The sequence below is a fragment of the Talpa occidentalis genome, unplaced genomic scaffold (assembly GCF_014898055.3).
Source record: "Talpa occidentalis isolate TD23 unplaced genomic scaffold, MPIMG_talOcc4v2.1 talOcc4.4, whole genome shotgun sequence".
Lineage (NCBI taxonomy): Eukaryota > Metazoa > Chordata > Mammalia > Eulipotyphla > Talpidae > Talpa > Talpa occidentalis.
The window spans coordinates 71475571-71492709 of NW_023604295.1; the positions used below are offsets into that span (position 1 = coordinate 71475571).

Genomic DNA, 17139 nt, shown 5'->3' on the forward strand with positions numbered 1-17139 from the left:
TGTTTTCAGGTAAGACTCAGCTTAAAACAACTTTCACTGCCTCTAACTAATTTGTTTTTACTTTAAAGTACTAACCCACATTTTGACTCACTGAAGAAAATTATCTCTTCCTCAGGCATGTAAAAAAAAAAAAAGAGAGAGAAAGACTCAGATGAAACACCCAGTTTTGAATATTACAATATTATATGTTTTTAAAACAAAAGAAAATAAGAAAGAAGGAAAAAATTAACATACACCAAATGTTGTAGGGCTATAATATGACATCCCTCCAAAAAAAAGGCAATGTTTTCTGTTTTCCTTTTTTCAATTTTCAAATGTGTTTTCGTTAACTATTTCATTTTTTCACTGTGACTGCTTAGAATAACATTGTCATTTCCCTTAAATTTTATATTCATTTTATAGTTGTAAAAGTCCTCTTTAACTTTAAAAATGACCTCATATTTGGGCCTCCCCGGTGGCACAGCAGTTGAGCGCCGGGTTGGGAAGCTGCATGCAGCCTCTGCAGCACTGGTTCGATCTGCAGCTGCCAGGCGAGGGTCCCTGTTCTACACTCTGCTCTGGCTCTGGTGAATTCCCTCACCCTCCCGCACTTCTGACTTTACCCAGAGCTTGTATAAATAAAATAAATAAATCTTAAAATAAATAAATAAATAAATGACTTCAGATTTCTGTAATATATACTTAGTTTCCAATGTGAATGTATAATTAAAAATTTTAACCATTTAAAGATAAATATGATATGCCATGACAGAACTGTGCTATACTTTTACTAAAAGTGTTAAATATACCTAAGTATAGAGAAATGGTAAGAGATATGATTGGACTGGGATTTAACAGTGTTAAATCAAAAGTCTGGTAAAGGTTTTTTCAGCAATAAAATCCAGAGAGTTTTCCCTGAGATTGTTTTTTTTTTTTTTGTAATGAGAATGAGTATTAATATAACCCTTAGAACATGTTCTATATCAGAAAGGTAGAATAATACAAGATATACAAAGTAAGAACAATGGATATTGTGCTTATAAGTCACAGCTAACAAGAAGTTTCACTTCCATTAGTTTTCAAAGTTTCACTATCATTATCTGCAGAAGAGAACAAAAATTAAAATTTTAAAATTACTCTTCATGCTTGAATTCTGAAAGTAAATTACTTATTTAAGAGGTTATATCTTGGGCCTCCCCGGTGGCGAAGCGGTTGAGCGCTGGGTTGCGAAGCTGCCCGCGGCCTCTGCAGCGCTGGTTCGATCCCCGGCTGCTCCCCGGCCACCAGAGGAGGGTCCCGCATGGCGCGCAGACCTCTCCTGCCGCCCGCTGCTCCCCTCAGCAGTGTACTTCGGTCCTTCTGCCTGCTCTGCTCCCCGCTCTGGCTCTGGTGAATTCTCTCACCCTCCCGCGCTTCTGACTGTACCCAGTGCATGTATAAACAAAAAACAAAACAAACAAATAAAATAAATAAATAAAACATGCCTCTATTAAAAAAAAAAAAAAAAAGAGGTTATATCTTGATTATTGGCCATTATGATGAGCAATAAATGAAACTGAAGCTAGATTTCTAAATATTTAGAACGCCATAGTATTAGTTGAGAGGCAGAACCAAAGATGAAACAACCTTTAAATACACTTGGCTCATGATTAAGGTGCAAGACTGTTAAAACAAAATTAGATAGTGGAATTAAATTATAAGAAGAAGGGTAATTCATTCATTTACTAATTGGACCTCCCTCTTTCTTGTACAGGGCCATTGGCCTTTAGACATAGCATATATATATGTGTTAAACATGATCTGAATTATCACCATTAGGATGTACAAAGATTGACTGGAAACAGACTTAGTTATCCTATATGATAAAACTACAACCAGGATTTACAAGTGAGGCTTAAATATTTAAATATGTAAAAAATAAAAACAATGATCACGTGCCTATAAGAAATATAGTGACATCAACATGGAGTATAGACACAAAGGGTTACTATAATTTGTCAGAAAGCCAAACACTTGAATACAGTTTTTAGTGTAATCCCAAACAGGAATTATTAGGAGTAAATTGGTCAAAAACCACAATTTCAGAATAAAAGTGAATGTTTAAAAAAATTAACTATGTTTTTGAAAATAAGTAATAAACTTAAAAGATGGCTAAAGTTATAAGTTCAAAACATCTTAATTCGCAGCAACCAAATAATGGAAATGACCAAATATATATCAATGAATGAATAAATATGAATGAATAAATAAATGTGGAATGCATGTATGATGGATTACAACTGAACAATTAAAAAATAAAAAACTGGTATACAAGCCACAGACATAAATATCCAAATTATTACATTAAACAATAAAAGCCATACTACGTGAAAGAAGCCAAAAAGTATAATTCCATTTGTAGAAACACTAGAAAAGAAAAAACACTAGAGAGACAAAATTTATCAGTGGCTGTGAGAGATGAGATATTAGGAAAGATGACTGAGTACAAGGGGCCATGAGTTGAATTTTTGAGGTAGAAAATATTCTATAGGGCCTCCCTGATGGCACAGGGGTTAAAGTCTCAGCACTATCAAGCTGTAGCCAGCCACTGCAGCATGAGTTTGATCCCCGGCTAGGAAGCTGACCCACATGGCACAGTTGACCTCTCATGTCTCACCTGCTGTTCCCCTCAGCAATATATTTTGGTAGATCTGCATGTTCTTCTCCCCTACGGGTGTTTCTGGTGAATCCTCTCACCCCCGTGAACCTTTGGCCTACACCCCAGTTCTTGTATGCATAGATAGGTAGGAATGAGTCTTTAAAAAATAATTTTCTATACATGATAGAAAGCTATATGCATATTTAAATATATGAATTTACATTTCCAAACTCATCAAAGAGGACATTTGTAATTGGTAAATGTTATTATGTGGATATTATGTCTAACTAAAGTTTTTTTGGTAGATATAAAAAGACTAAGTAAGTACTGTTATGATGGATGTGAAAGGAGGGATGATATTTTATTTATTTTTAACATTTTGCTACTCATGACCAGAGTTACTAGTAAATCAAAGATCACATTTTTAAATGCAGGCTAATTTTTTTTCTTCTGTTAAAAACAATAAAAAAAAACTATAATTTGTCTCCAGAAAATACACTCACAATTTATTGCCCTTTTTATGAATAATGAGCCAAATCACAAGTAAACTCAAATTATGCAGTAATTAAGGGTGTAGCTTCTGAGTTCACATTTGCTGATTTACCTGCTCTAACACTTTCTGTGTCACCTTAATCAGGATAGTAACCTTTCCATATCACATTTTGAGATTAGTGTTGACTTCATAGGGCTGCAGATGGGAGGACTGAAAAACTGTTCCTCACATGAAGGTTCATGATAAATATGACCTGTAGTAGAGTTATCACTATTATCACTGCCACTGCTAGTACTCTTCATACTGCTATAAGCAGATGTATATTAAACTGCAAGTATTCCTGAGAGTGGGTCAGTAACATCTTATAGTACACCAGTGGAAACTTTCCTTTATAAAGTTCAAATAAAAGCAATTTACTTTCTTCCAAACCATTACCAAATAAGATAGTCAATCAATAATTTGCCATAGATCTTTTGCTAAAGGTTTGGCTATTAAGAGAGAAATACTAGAGGGAAAATATTCACTTAGCAGTGGATATTGCCATTCATATAAGTGTGATTTTAAATTTTGTCTTATTTCTTCTTACTATTTGAGGTCTAAAAAGGCTACGTTAAAAAAAAAAAAAAACCTACCATGTTTTTTGTACATGGTCAATTTAAGGTACAGTTGTTACCTTGGAGTCAGTAATACTTTTATCAGATTCCTGAATCAGTGGCTTGAAGTAGGGAGTTGGGAGAATGGGGGAGATGCAAAACAGTGTACTTCTCATGATCAAGCTTCCCATCTAGCCATACATGTTATTTGCAGATTAACTGATCTATTGAAACGCTTCCTCTTATTCAGATACAAAAATTATTATCAAAAGTTAACTTCAAAGTCCTTGTTTTAGCAATTTAATCCTGATCTGCCTTTTCAGCTTCATTTACGGTTATATTATTTTCCAGTTACTAATCTCCATTGCCTGAATAACTTTCTGTTGCTCTACTTTCTAACTTCCCCACATTTTTCTTTCCATTGAAAATGCTTTCCGTTACTAAGTTCCTAATTTACAAAAATCCCATGTACTCCTTAGGGCCTAGGTCAAGTGCGTGTGTTGCATAATTTCTGTTCCAACAAGTAGTTAACATGCATACCCTCTAGCATGCATGCAATTTACCACATATATTGATTGTTTACTAGATCCTGTTCATCAAATCCAGTAACTATCAAAAATTTAGATCAATTGTTACAATTGTTATAGTGTGATGTCATCAAAAATATCAGGATAAACAGAATTCCTAAAACTAGTTTATATCAGAAAATTTGGAAATTTAACATAGTCCTGAAATTAAAAAGTATAGAGGTACTTCTGTCTCTGCTAGGTGAAATTAAACAAATTTGGGTAATCTTTAATATCAGGTATGGGAATAAAGCATTCACTAAGTCCATAATTGATTACAATTTACCAGATACTGTACTGATTTGCCCCAGAACAGAGAATACCTCTAGAAGAGCAACTGAAATTCAAATTGCTAGTAGTTACATTTATGATAATCCACTGTCATTCTCAAAAATCCATTTGATTTAAGTGAAAATTAAATAAGCAAGTTAACAGCAATGCATCTTTCAGTTTGTAATGAAGGCACATATATCTGCAATCTTATTTTGGATGTGGTATTTAGTGTTATTTGCCATTTTGGTAGAAAGAAGTTCTAAGGGATTTATTCATTCATTCATTTATTTATTTTTTGCACTCATACTTACCACATAGCCTTCATGTCATTTTTCTGGGAATAAATGCAGCTATTTTGCCAACAATTGGCAACCAACTAATGTTTTTATATTGCGATTTAGTCTTTTGCACAGCTAAAACACAGAAGCGATACTAGTTAAGGTTTTGTCATTCATTCATGTTTTGTATGTCTCCACCCTGTAATTTACTCAAGTATTAACATACCAGACTATGCCCTTTCCAAATAACTTTTCAAACCATATGTGATATTTAGTTTTAATTCAATGTAGGCCTTACTTATCCTGTATATATATTTTTTTAGTTGTTTGGGATGATTTAGGTTTTACTTTCCTTACATTATAGCATAACAACAGGGCACATATAATAAAGATGATAATAAAGCAACATTTTTACTTGTTACTATGAAACAGGTTCTGAGAAAAAAAAATTAAAAATTAAAAAAAAAAAAAAAAAAAAAACCTGATGCAGCCTGGACAGATGGGCAATCTTCAGACCAATACATCATGCCTACTCCCAACTCCACAAACAGCAACTTCAATATTTTGCCATTGTAGCTGAATTATATAGCCTGCTGATACAATAAGTGTTTAATCATTAATGATAATTTCTGAAAAAAGAAAATGTATCTTAATTCTGCCTATCCCAATGTACTTATGTAGTAAAGGAGAAACAGTTGGATGAATGTAAAAGAGAATTAGAATAAAATAGTCAAATGATAAGATTTTAAATATATATATAATAAAATATGTCAAATAGCATGTTTAACCAAATTTTTAGTATTAAACATTTTTTCTCTAATTTTTGAGTTACAATTGTTACGTCTAATCTGATCCATTACTTTTTAACTATACCATATAAACTTATGGCCAGAAATACTATCTATAACTGTTTGGTTGCAATCATCACCTACTCTATATAACTAAATTAAAGACTGGCTATCAGGGCCTCCCTGGTGGCACAAGAGGTTAAGCACCACACTAAGGGGCAATCACAGTCTCTGCAGCACAAGTTCGATCCCCGACTGGCCAGAGAGAAAACCATATGGCGAAGCAGACCTCTCCTGTCTGGCCCGCTGCTCCCCTCAGCAGTGTATTTTGTCAGTCTGCCTGTTCTATTCCCCCACTCTGTCTCTCACCCCCTCCTCTCACCCCCTCCCCCACATCTATGGCCTGTACCCCAGTCTTGTATGCATAAATAATCTTAAAAAAAAAGACTGGCTGTCATACATCAAGCAATTTTTATAAATATGACCTCCCAAAGGTAATATGTGGATGAAAAACTTTATCACTACATAAATCTAAATAAGGTATGTGTAATAATAATTCTTTTTTTAAAAAAAAAAGATTTATTTAGGCATACAAGAACTGGGGTGTAGACCAGAGGTGAGGAGGGGTGAGAGGATTCCTCAGAGGCAGCATGGGTAGCAGAACAGGCAGATCTACTGACATACATTGCTGAGGGGAGCAGCCAATGAGAAGGAGAGGTCTGCTGAGCCAGGGGGGTTGCTCCTGGCCCGTGGGGGATCGAACTCATGCTGCAGTGGCTGGTGACAGCTTGATAGTACTGTGTCTTTAACCCTTGTGCCACCAGGGAGGCCCCTAATAATAATTCTCTGTGTGTGTGTGTGTGTGTGTGTGTGTGTGTGTGTATGTTTCTCATCAGAGGTTCTTTTTTTTAATTAATTAGGTTTTTTTAATTTTTTTACATAATTGTTCATTTTTAAATGATATTTGCTTCCCCCCACCCCCTCACGTGTAGTCCCCATAAAGTTTCCTTCACCAATGCACCCGTGCACCATCACCTCAGTGCCCTGTGCTCCTCCCTCCCTCCCTCCCTCTGATTCCTCTCCTGTCTCCTCCCTTATAGTATGTCTCTGATTTATAATTGTCTGGTTTTGCATTGTTGTGTTTTATACTGTTATTATTTTTTTACACTGATGTCTTATTTGGTTCCCCTATATTCCTCCTATAAATGAAACTATCCAATATTTTTCTTTTTCCTTCTGGCTTATTTCACTGAGCATAATTCCTTCTAGCTCCATCCACATTGCTCAAAATAGCATGATTTTATCTCTTTTGATTACTGAATAATATTCCATTGTGTATATGTACCCCATCTTCTTGATCCAGTCATCTATTTTTGGGAATTTAGTTTGTTTCCAGGTTTTACCTATGGTAAATAGTGCTGCAATAAACATAGGGGTACAGGTGGTCAACTCAAAATGGATAAGAGAACTGGACATAAAACCTGAAACCATAAAATATATAGAAGAAAATATAGGTAAAACACAACATATACATCACAATAACATCTTTAAAGACTCATCACTCAAAGCAAAGATAGTCAAGGAAAAGATAAACACCTGGGATTAAATCAAACTGAAAAGTTTCTGCACAGCAAAAGAGACAATAACCAAAACAGAGAGACACTCCACTGTTTGGGAAAAAAATCTTTGCACCCCAGTCAACTGATAAGGGACTGATCGCAAAGATATACAAAGAACTCACATGACTCAACAAAAACAAAATAAACAATCCAGTCAAGAAATGGGCAGAAGAGGCCTCCCTGGTGGCACAGCAGGTTGAGCACAGGGCTGTGAAGATGTCTGCAGCTTTTGTAGCACGGGTTCCATTCCCCGCCAGCCAGGGAGATTCCCACATGGCGCCACAGCCCTCTCCTGTCGCACCTGCTTCTCCCCTCAGTAGTTCTTTAAGTCTGCCTGCCTGTTCTGCTCCCCACTCTGTCTCTGGTGAATCCTCTCACCCTCCTGCGCCTCTGGTCTGTATCCCAGCTATTGTATAAATAAACAAATAATAAAATAAAATAAATCTTAAAAAAAAAACCCTAACTTAAAAGACATTTCTCCAAAGAGGAAATGCAAATGGCCAACAGGCATATGAAAAAATGTTCAACATCCCTTATCATCAGGGAAATGCAAATCAAAACCACATTAAGATACCGCCTTACACCAATAAGAATGGCACATATCAAAAAAACAAGCAGCAACAAATGTTGGTGAGGATGCGGTGAAAAAGGAACTCTCCTACATTGCTGGTGGGAGTGCAAACTGTCCAACCACTATGGAAAGCTGTCTGGAGGTTTCTCAGTCTACTAAAAATGGAGCTACCATATGACCCGGCAATTTCACTCCTAGGGATATACCCAAAGGACACAAAAACATTGATTCAAAAGACCACCTGTACCCCTAAAAATAATTCCTAACTTATAAACTTTATTGCTTCTAAAGTTTGCAACTAAATGACATATTCTTAGCATTGACATTAGTAATTTAAAAGTGTTCCACAGGAACCAGACAAATTTCTATTTTAAGGTAGATTTAAAAGAATGTTAGAAGTGTGTGCTGAATGAACCTCCTACATGCAGAACTTTTTTTAATACCTTCTCAAAACAGAAATAATGCTTTTTATCATTTGAGGCACAGAAATTTAACTCACAGCTTCTCTAGACACTAATAGGTTGGCATAGCCAATATGATCTTTTCATCAAAATGAAGGAAGGGCTGTATTTTGGGCTCAGTCACTGACTGAAGAATGAATTAGACAAATCCTCAAGGTATAAGAGCTTTCCTTTCTCTCCTTCTAGATGCAATTAGCAAGGCATGCTGAGAACTTGGGTGAAAGGAACAAATAAGTGTTATTATTCTTATTTCCTGTGTTAGTGCATTTACAAGTGTAGTAAAACGGAAGGACATTGATTTGGGAATCAGTAAATCTGTGTCCTAGTTCTGGCTTTACACATGACCATGCCCTAATAAAAATCTAAGTTCAGTTTCTTAATATAAAAAATAGTTAATTAGATCTGATCTATCTTACAATTATCACTGTTAGGACAATAAAAATTTTAATAGTTTAGATTAAAGCTTGCTTAACTATATCATTTTTTCCACATTACAATAATTATAATTCTTCATTATATATACACACAAATACAAGTATATGCAGACATATACATTGTGTACACATACATATATGTAGTATTTTTAAATGTAGAAAACCAAAGATGCAACAGGAACAACAATATTAGCATGCCTTGCTAAGATGGGGATCTTCATTATTTAATTTTTACAATAATATTGCTCAACTGAAAGAAATCACTGGTGCCTAACATGTTCCTGAAACCTATAAGAAAACTCAATCTGTGTCTGTGTGTGTTCATATGTATGTGTTTACATACACATACAAGCAAATATGGCCAGGTTAATTTTAATATGATGAAATAGAAAGAAAATGAACTTTGAAGACAGATAAATGAGGGTTTGAGTCCCAGGGGATTAAATTAATCAGAGCAGGCACTCTCAAACTTTAATATTTCTTTGGGATTTAATAAAACCAAAGTGGAAATCAGAAGTTTCATTTTTGTCTCACTTAGTTTAGCTGGGGAGTACAAAATAACTGAAATATTAAAAATTTTCATTGAAATAATTTATTTTTATATAGTGGCCTTCCATTATTTTTCTCCAATTGCTGGCCTTTAAACTTCTTCATTGTCAAAACAAATGTAGAAGTAAATATGATTTGTAGTACTTAACATCCCTAATTTGAGTTTTTGTAAATATAAAATTTTACATTATGAAATGTGCATGACTTCTTACTAGAAAGTATGGTTGTGCAATGAAAATAAAAAGCAGTCTAATTCTCAAAATAATATTAGTGATATGTCCATATAGACACATGCAGGGAGAAGTCCTCCCTCAAGGATTAAATAAGTCCAAATCACCCCCTTACTGCGTATGCAAGTGCAGTGATGTTCTTTTTCGTAAGATTTTTTTTAATTTTCTATATATTAAAATTATATAAAATATCATTTAATGACACTCATGTTCCCAAAACATTCCCTGATAACACCATCTACAACAGTCACATCCTTTTCAGAAATCCTCCAGTGCTAAGTGTCCATGCCACTCATTAAGCTCTCTCATGAATGAGCTTCGGGTAAGAGGGTTGCAAATGCTTTGAGTGCAAGTACCATAAGTCATATCCAATATCTAGGACAGTGGTTGCAACCAAACATTTATTGATAATAATACTGAGTCACTTTGAAAATAATTCATACATTTTCCTCTCAAAATTGATTTCCTTTAAACTAAATTTACCACAGTATACCCAAAACACTGTGTTATATATCTGGGACATGATGAGATAGGATGCACATTCCTTCTATAAAGAAACTATAATTTGATTAGAAAGTAGAGAATTTATATAATTGCAGACTCAAGGTGACATATAATTGTCAAATGAGAGCTTAGAAAGAAAATTAAACCTAGAAAGGAAAACCTATAACAAAAAGATGTATGCGGAATTTAAGAAAATGAGCTTTTTTTATTACAACTTAGACATTTGCACAAAGGATATTCTAGCTTTACTGAATCTTAAGCTGAGAAAAGTATTTTGCTATCAAAATGGAAAATTCCATAAATTCAGTTTAGAACAGAATATTCACAGATAAATGGTCTCAGAGATAGTAATTCACCAACTAATCTGATGAATTACTCTACCTACAGATATAACAATTAATCTTATTTTTGTAAATCTCATAGGTATAAAATTCTTAAGGATTTTATTAAAAATACATAAGATAATCAAATATAATATTCATAACTTAAATCTAGTTATTTGTAACTTTCTGTCACAATAAAAGTTCACATTGGTGAAAATTGTACATCACCATGAAATTTAAATTGTGGAATTCTAATCTCCTGAGTCACTAATAAGTTTAGCAACTTAACTAAATCCTAGATCCATAATTTAAATTATATTACTTCATCAGGGTTATAAACTGAAGGTCTTCCAATAATGTAATAATGTCTAGTTAGAGACAGTCCTGAAAATCAATGAGAAGATTCATGGACCCAGGGTTTTGGAAAACCGTAGTCAAAAAAGTTTGTTTTGTTTTTAAGATTTATTTATTTATGCATACAAGAACTAGGGTACAGACCAGAGGTGTGGGGAGGTGAGAGGATTCACCAGAGACACAGTGGGAAACCTAATGGGCATATTGACTGAAATACACTGCTGAGGGGAGCAGCAGGTGAGCCAGGAGAGGTCTGCTGCACCATGTGGGTCACCTCCCTGGCCAGGGATCAAACTCCTGCTGCAGTGGCTGCAGATAGGTTCATAGTGCTGCATCTATCTTAACCCCTTGCACTACCAGAGAGGCCCCCCAAAAGTTTGTTATTCTCTAGTTTCTCCTGTCCTTTCATGTTCCTCTATTCTAGAAAATTCTCCTCTCCAGTGTAATGTGTATTATTTTCCTATTTGAGGCAGACATGACTGAAAAAGAAGCAGAGATGAGCTTGACCAGAACTATGGATAGAAAATAAAGTGGCTCAGATTTATCCTATAGATCAATGATTTTAATGATAGTGTCTTGAAATGCTATCGTATCAGTAACTTGTTAACAATAGAAGTGAATTGAAGTTACAAATCATTCCTTTTAGACGTTTATTACTCTACCATTTCTGTCAGTCCCTTATATTTCAATCTGCTTTTTTGAGTGAGGAGAAAGAGAAAAATTGAATGAAACTGAAGCTCAGTGTACCTAAGTTGGTTTATCCTTCATATGACTGCTATATGTGTTAAAGTAGAAAAAAAAAAATTGTTGAGAAACACTCCTTTAAGAAATTGAAGACTTGGGACCTCCCTGGTGGCACAAGGGGTTATAGCACAATGAAGCTATCCACAGCCACTGCAGCACCAGTCTGATCCCCAGCCCACCAGGGAGGTGACCCACATTGTGCAGCAGACCTTTCCTGCCTAGCCTGCTGCTCTCCTCAGCAGTGTATTTCAGTCAATCTACCCATTCTGTTCCCACACTGTCTCTGGTGAATCCTCTCACCCCCCCCCCGCCCCACACCTCTAGCCTGTACTCCAGTTCTTGTATGTATAAATAAATGAATCTTTAAAAAAAAGAAATTGAAGACCAACAATTTATTTTAACCAAAGGAGAAATGTTAACAAATTTTCATTAAAAATGATCTGCCAATATTGTTGAGGGTCCGTGAGAGGAGAGCAGCATTGAAATAAGAAAAACGAGGGGGAAAGAAGGTATTGTCAAAATCCAATTGAAAGGAGAAGGTCTGATCTAGACAGTGTGCAGAGAAACTGACATTAAAAACTGATTCATCTGTCAGTCATTTCTCTAAGCTCTAGATCAATCCTGAAAATAACTTCAAAAAGAAGAAAATAATACAAGTTTCAGAGTTATCTGCACAGACTTGATTTACTAGCTGCAGATTTTTCAGAACCATTATTTTGAAACTGTTCTTTGCAGCTCAAGCCTTATCAGTCTCTTTATTACCACTGCAATAATGTTCTCTTTTATCCTAAGCTTTTCTTTCTAAAGCATAGGATATAAACTCAGTTTCCTTCTGGGGTAAGGTAGATAATTAATAGAATCAAAGTGTTATTGCCCAAATTAATTCCTATAAATAAAAATCATTCAACTCACATACAAAAAAAGGAGATCTTTGACAGATCATAGCAAGGAAATTTCATGTACAACCAAAACAATATGGCTGAAGTAGTAAATAGTTAGTTTCCCATGAATAAATGTCTTCTTATTAATGTCTCCCTTACAGACTCAGATAAAAAGAAAACTTGAAAGATTTTTTTCTAGCAGGCCATCTAGTTAATGTTGGGTGCAATGTTTGTACATTTTCTACTTGAGCATTAGAGTATGCCCACCAAGCTTCTAATGTGATGAAAAATAATTTACATCTCTGTGACATATATTTCTATGTGTTTAACAAACTGAGCAAACTTGAAAATAGTTACTATGTATATACTATGATTTATCTTTGAATTCTTGGTATGATATGAATAATTGAACTTCCAGGTATATTTTATAAATAGGTGAATTTGTGGCTTAATATCTTTTAGATAATCCTAAAAAAAAAAAAAAAAAACTTGGTGAATTTTTCATTCAACCACTAACTCTTTGAGTTCTAGAATTTTCTTTTAACTTTAAATACCAGTATGTTTGTGTCCAATTGTGACTATTCCATAGCAAAATAGCAGACAAGTCCCATGTTTAATCAGTTGTTTTTTAGCTGTGGCTTCTATTTTAAAAATTGATTTGGGCTTTATGGTTGCTATTTAGTAATCACAACACATGGTACAAATTGAAAAGAAAACTAATTTTTCATTCCACTGTATTTTTCTTTTCCAGTTATATTACTTTCCACCTAATAATTGATGAAACATTCATAGTTCTCATGATCCTTTTGTCATTTTTAGGTGAATGAGACTTCTACAGTCATTTCATGTCAAACAAGGTAACATCAGGAACTATACTATTCAGTTTCCAAATAACCAAAGCTCTGGCCTTGATTTACCATCTTATCTCCCCTGTTCAGTTAGTGCTTGTCCATAGATTGACCATTTCAGGGATAAAACATAGAGGGACTGGGCCTTCTGTCCCACTTATCTTCTCTTATATTCATCTGTTGCTATAAACACCGTTCCTCAACTAAAGGGATTGGAGGCTAAAGAGGGGCATTTCAGTTATTATAGGAACTTGATGAGGTAGATGTTCAAAGCTGTTATGGCCTTTTTGGAAGAGTCCTCTGACTATAACATATATTCTTTCTTGACCAGTAACCTTATTCTTCAGATGCCTGCTTCTCTCTCACCTCTAGTCCTTCAGGTATTCACATCATACACAGACTCTAGCAATTGAGTCCAATTGTCTATCCTGGAAGTCCTTTCGGACAGAATTTAAAATGGCTCCAGGATTGTTACACTCTAGTCATGTATACCTGATGAACAGGAAAAGCTTTCACTGGTGAGAATGCAGTTATTTCTTAAATGAACCTTCTTTTTCTGAATTCTGCCACCTTAGAGAGTAAAGAATATTCTCTGAAGAATGTCAGGGCATTTGTTTAATAGCAGACCAGAGAATTCCCATAGTTATAAAGACATCCTTCAAACTTTCCAAATGCTTCCAATAAAGCCCATTTTTTAAGTCTCTGGTAGAGGGCAGATGACTCCCACTCTTCATACTTGGGATGGGTAGTAGTGGGACTAAGCCTCGTATTAGCTCTTGAGGAAATTCCTGCACAAATACTCTGTTCTCCCTCCACTTTCTTCCTCAGGTGTTTAATTTGGGTAGTAGAGGTTTCTAAAGTTATTTTCCTTGAATGATTTGTATTTTGATCTGGCAACTCACTTTGGAATTTTATATTTGTAGAATCATGGTACCTCAGGTAAAACTTCAGTTGTCACATGTTGTTACTTTAACATCAGGGCCATTTTGATAAGAAAACATTCTTGTTAAATTTCAGTGAAGTAACAAATGAAAATAAAGATCCTCCTGTTATTATATAAACTGATTTTCTCCAAATTTTACATGTAGCATAAAGTCTTTTTGCAGAGAAATTAGTGCACATTTAAAGCATGTATGCTGTGATTTTATTTAGATTTAAAGATGTATCTTTTACTCTTTGCTTCCTCTTTCTTCATGCCGACCTGGAATCGATATGCAGATGTTAGATTTATAGACACTCTCAGGATGACAGATCAATAAAGAACCCCATTGAAAAATGCTTGCCTGGAGGAGGAGAATATAAACTTTTTTTTCTTAATCTCTATAATGCTTTGCTCCCAGGACCAAGCACTTTTCATTCAGTGTTAATATACTGAATTTTCTTACTGCTTTTTCATGTCAGAGACACTCTTCAAATATGTACTTAATTAAGCCTCTCTTTTAACAGAGGTGGCCGTGTTCTCATCCCCTTGCCTCTGTTTCCTATCTCCTGTGTAGAAAGTTCTCTTTGAAGTTTTGCAGGAGAGATGTGCAGGGATGAAGGAGATGAGAACAGAGCCAAGGGCGCTTATAATGAACTTTTGATGGAAAAGAAGTTTAGATTAATTCAGCTATTCTAACTACCCTCTATTTAGAATTTTTATAAGAGAAAATACTAAATTACAGAAAGATAATGAGTCAGATTTTATGTTAGCTCTGAATGTCTTGCCCTCTAAATACATTTGTGGATATCCTGCAGATTCCTGAGAATTTCGAGTTCTGCAATTTTCCAGTCTTACAGAACTTACTTATTTTGTATTATATCTGGACTCTTTATTTTTGTCTTTTATGATTGCCTTGAAGTTCACAGCTGGAGCTTGACTTATTAAGAAGTATTTGTCTGAATACTTCTCTTTGGATTGATGCTTGAAGGAAGACCATGATGATTTGTAACTAAGCATATTATCCATAACTACACTTTTGAAAATAGATGTTGATCATTTGAGAAAGTGTTTTCTAACTGCTTATAATACAGAGGCAATTTCAACAGTAGAATTGAATCTAATGTTACCATACAGTGGTTGCCAAATAATTTATTTTAATTTCTTATCTCTGGTTATCTCAGTCATTTCCCAGAAAATTATTTTCTTAGATTGCTTATTTAAAGGTTTACAAAAAAGGCAGCAAATATACACAATATAAATAACTTAATGGTAATAAGTTTTATAATTATAGTAACTTTTTCTTCATTGTATTCTTGTTCAGGCATGCTGAATCTTCTTTGGGACATTAAATTTCATAGATTGGATCATGTTGTATTATTGCAAATATCATTTTGATTTTTTCATGCATTGCAGACAGGATATAGAGGTAAAGTATTAGCCATATTGCACACTTGATTTTCAATTTACCTGAACTTATTAAAAGAACTGTTGAGAGTCATTTTTTTTAAATCCTTAAATTGTTTTCCAGGTCACAGATACTCTACTCAGCAGTGAAATTGTCCTTACTAGTTTCTACAAGATACTGATTGCATTTCTTGTGATATTTTAATAGGTTTATGCTCAGCACTGCTAAGGTTCAGGTTTTTTGGATATTTTTATAGAAAAAAAAACAGTTTATCCTTTTCTAGTATTTTTTTCAACAATTCTTAATATTTATTGATTAAGAAGGGCCTCAGATTTTTTTTTCCTTTTGTTAAATTACTTTCTCTGTTAATTGTATTTGTGTCTATTAGATTATTCACTTAAACATCAAACATCTTCAAATTATTATTCAATAATCCCAGTCATGTTTTTGCACATACAATTAAAAAAAGTCACAAAAATTAGTGATACTATATTAGTAAAAGGCAATTATATCATAATGCTACCTACCAAAACATAAAATGGCATTACACTTAATAGCATCTGATTTTGCATTGAAAATAGCATAATAAAATAAAATAAATTATTGTGCTGAACAAGATTCCTTTCTGAATAACACCAAATACTAAACCAAGTGAAAAAGTTCTGGAATATTCTAATATAGGCTCTCTATAAAACTCTTGAGTCCCTTGTTCTTATTTTTATATTATTAATTTATTATTATATCATAATCAGGTGAATAACATATGCATAGCATCCAATAGTGAATGTAAATTCCCTGAGGTACATAGTACCTACTGTTTTCTCTGTTTACACGCTCCTCTCAATTTTCCAATCCTTTCTTCTTCTACTTATAATCCATGTCTCAGCTTCATGTAACCTTTTCAAAGAGGTATTTGTGGCTTCTTAGCTAAAGAATTCTCCTCCCTATGGAGTCATTCCATATTTTTATATCACCCTCTATTTTTTTCCTTCATAGCATTTATCTGATTTTTTTTATTCTGAAAATATCTGAATATTTTTATTTATTTACTGTTTTTCTTATATATTTTCTATTTCTGTCCATTGAAATACAAGCCCCATGAAGAAGCAACTTTGTCTCTTTCATTAATCACTGAATAGCTGGGTAATAGAACAGTGCCCGAAATTCCTGGCAAACTGTCAGTAATATTCATTCATTCATTCATTCATTCATTCCTCTAACACATACCTGTTGAATGAATACATGCATTATTAAATGAACTTTATACCTGTCTATTTAAAATCCAAGCATAGATAACCTCTATAACTGTTCAAAGAAAAATGGAATTTATAAATCAGGATTGTGAAGCCCAGTGGTCATTAAGAGCTTCTAGTGTAAATGCAATGAAGGGTATGACAATTATCTTCTTTTTGTACTTTTGACTTTCCGTACAGTATTCCTACTAAAGAGCAGCACTGTGTAAAGTTGCAACTCTCAGTATCCTACAAGCTGAAATTTGTTTGTACAGAGTACCTGAAATTTGTTAAATAAGCTAAACATTTCCATTTCAACCTGGCCTGACTATCTAATAGTCACTACACTCTTGGATATTGTTTATGCACAACCACTGCTTAAATGAATATAACACCTTTAATATATAATCATGTGATGAATTAATCAGTAGATAAAATTAGATGTGCTGATTTT

General features: G+C 34.1%; 1 long non-coding RNA gene across 2 annotated transcripts in view; it reads right to left on the bottom strand.

Annotated features, from left to right (window-relative positions):
- Positions 1-5319: 5319 nt before the first annotated feature.
- LOC119257617 (uncharacterized) overlaps positions 5320-17139 on the bottom strand; it is a 66233-nt gene continuing 54413 nt past the window's right edge. The window contains exon 5 of one of the 2 annotated variants that reach the window (XR_005128086.2): positions 5320-5413. This is a non-coding gene — a long non-coding RNA (uncharacterized LOC119257617). Of the gene's footprint in view, positions 5414-13820; positions 14328-17139 lie in introns of those variants that run through there. The other variant, XR_008553915.1, reaches the window with a different exon arrangement.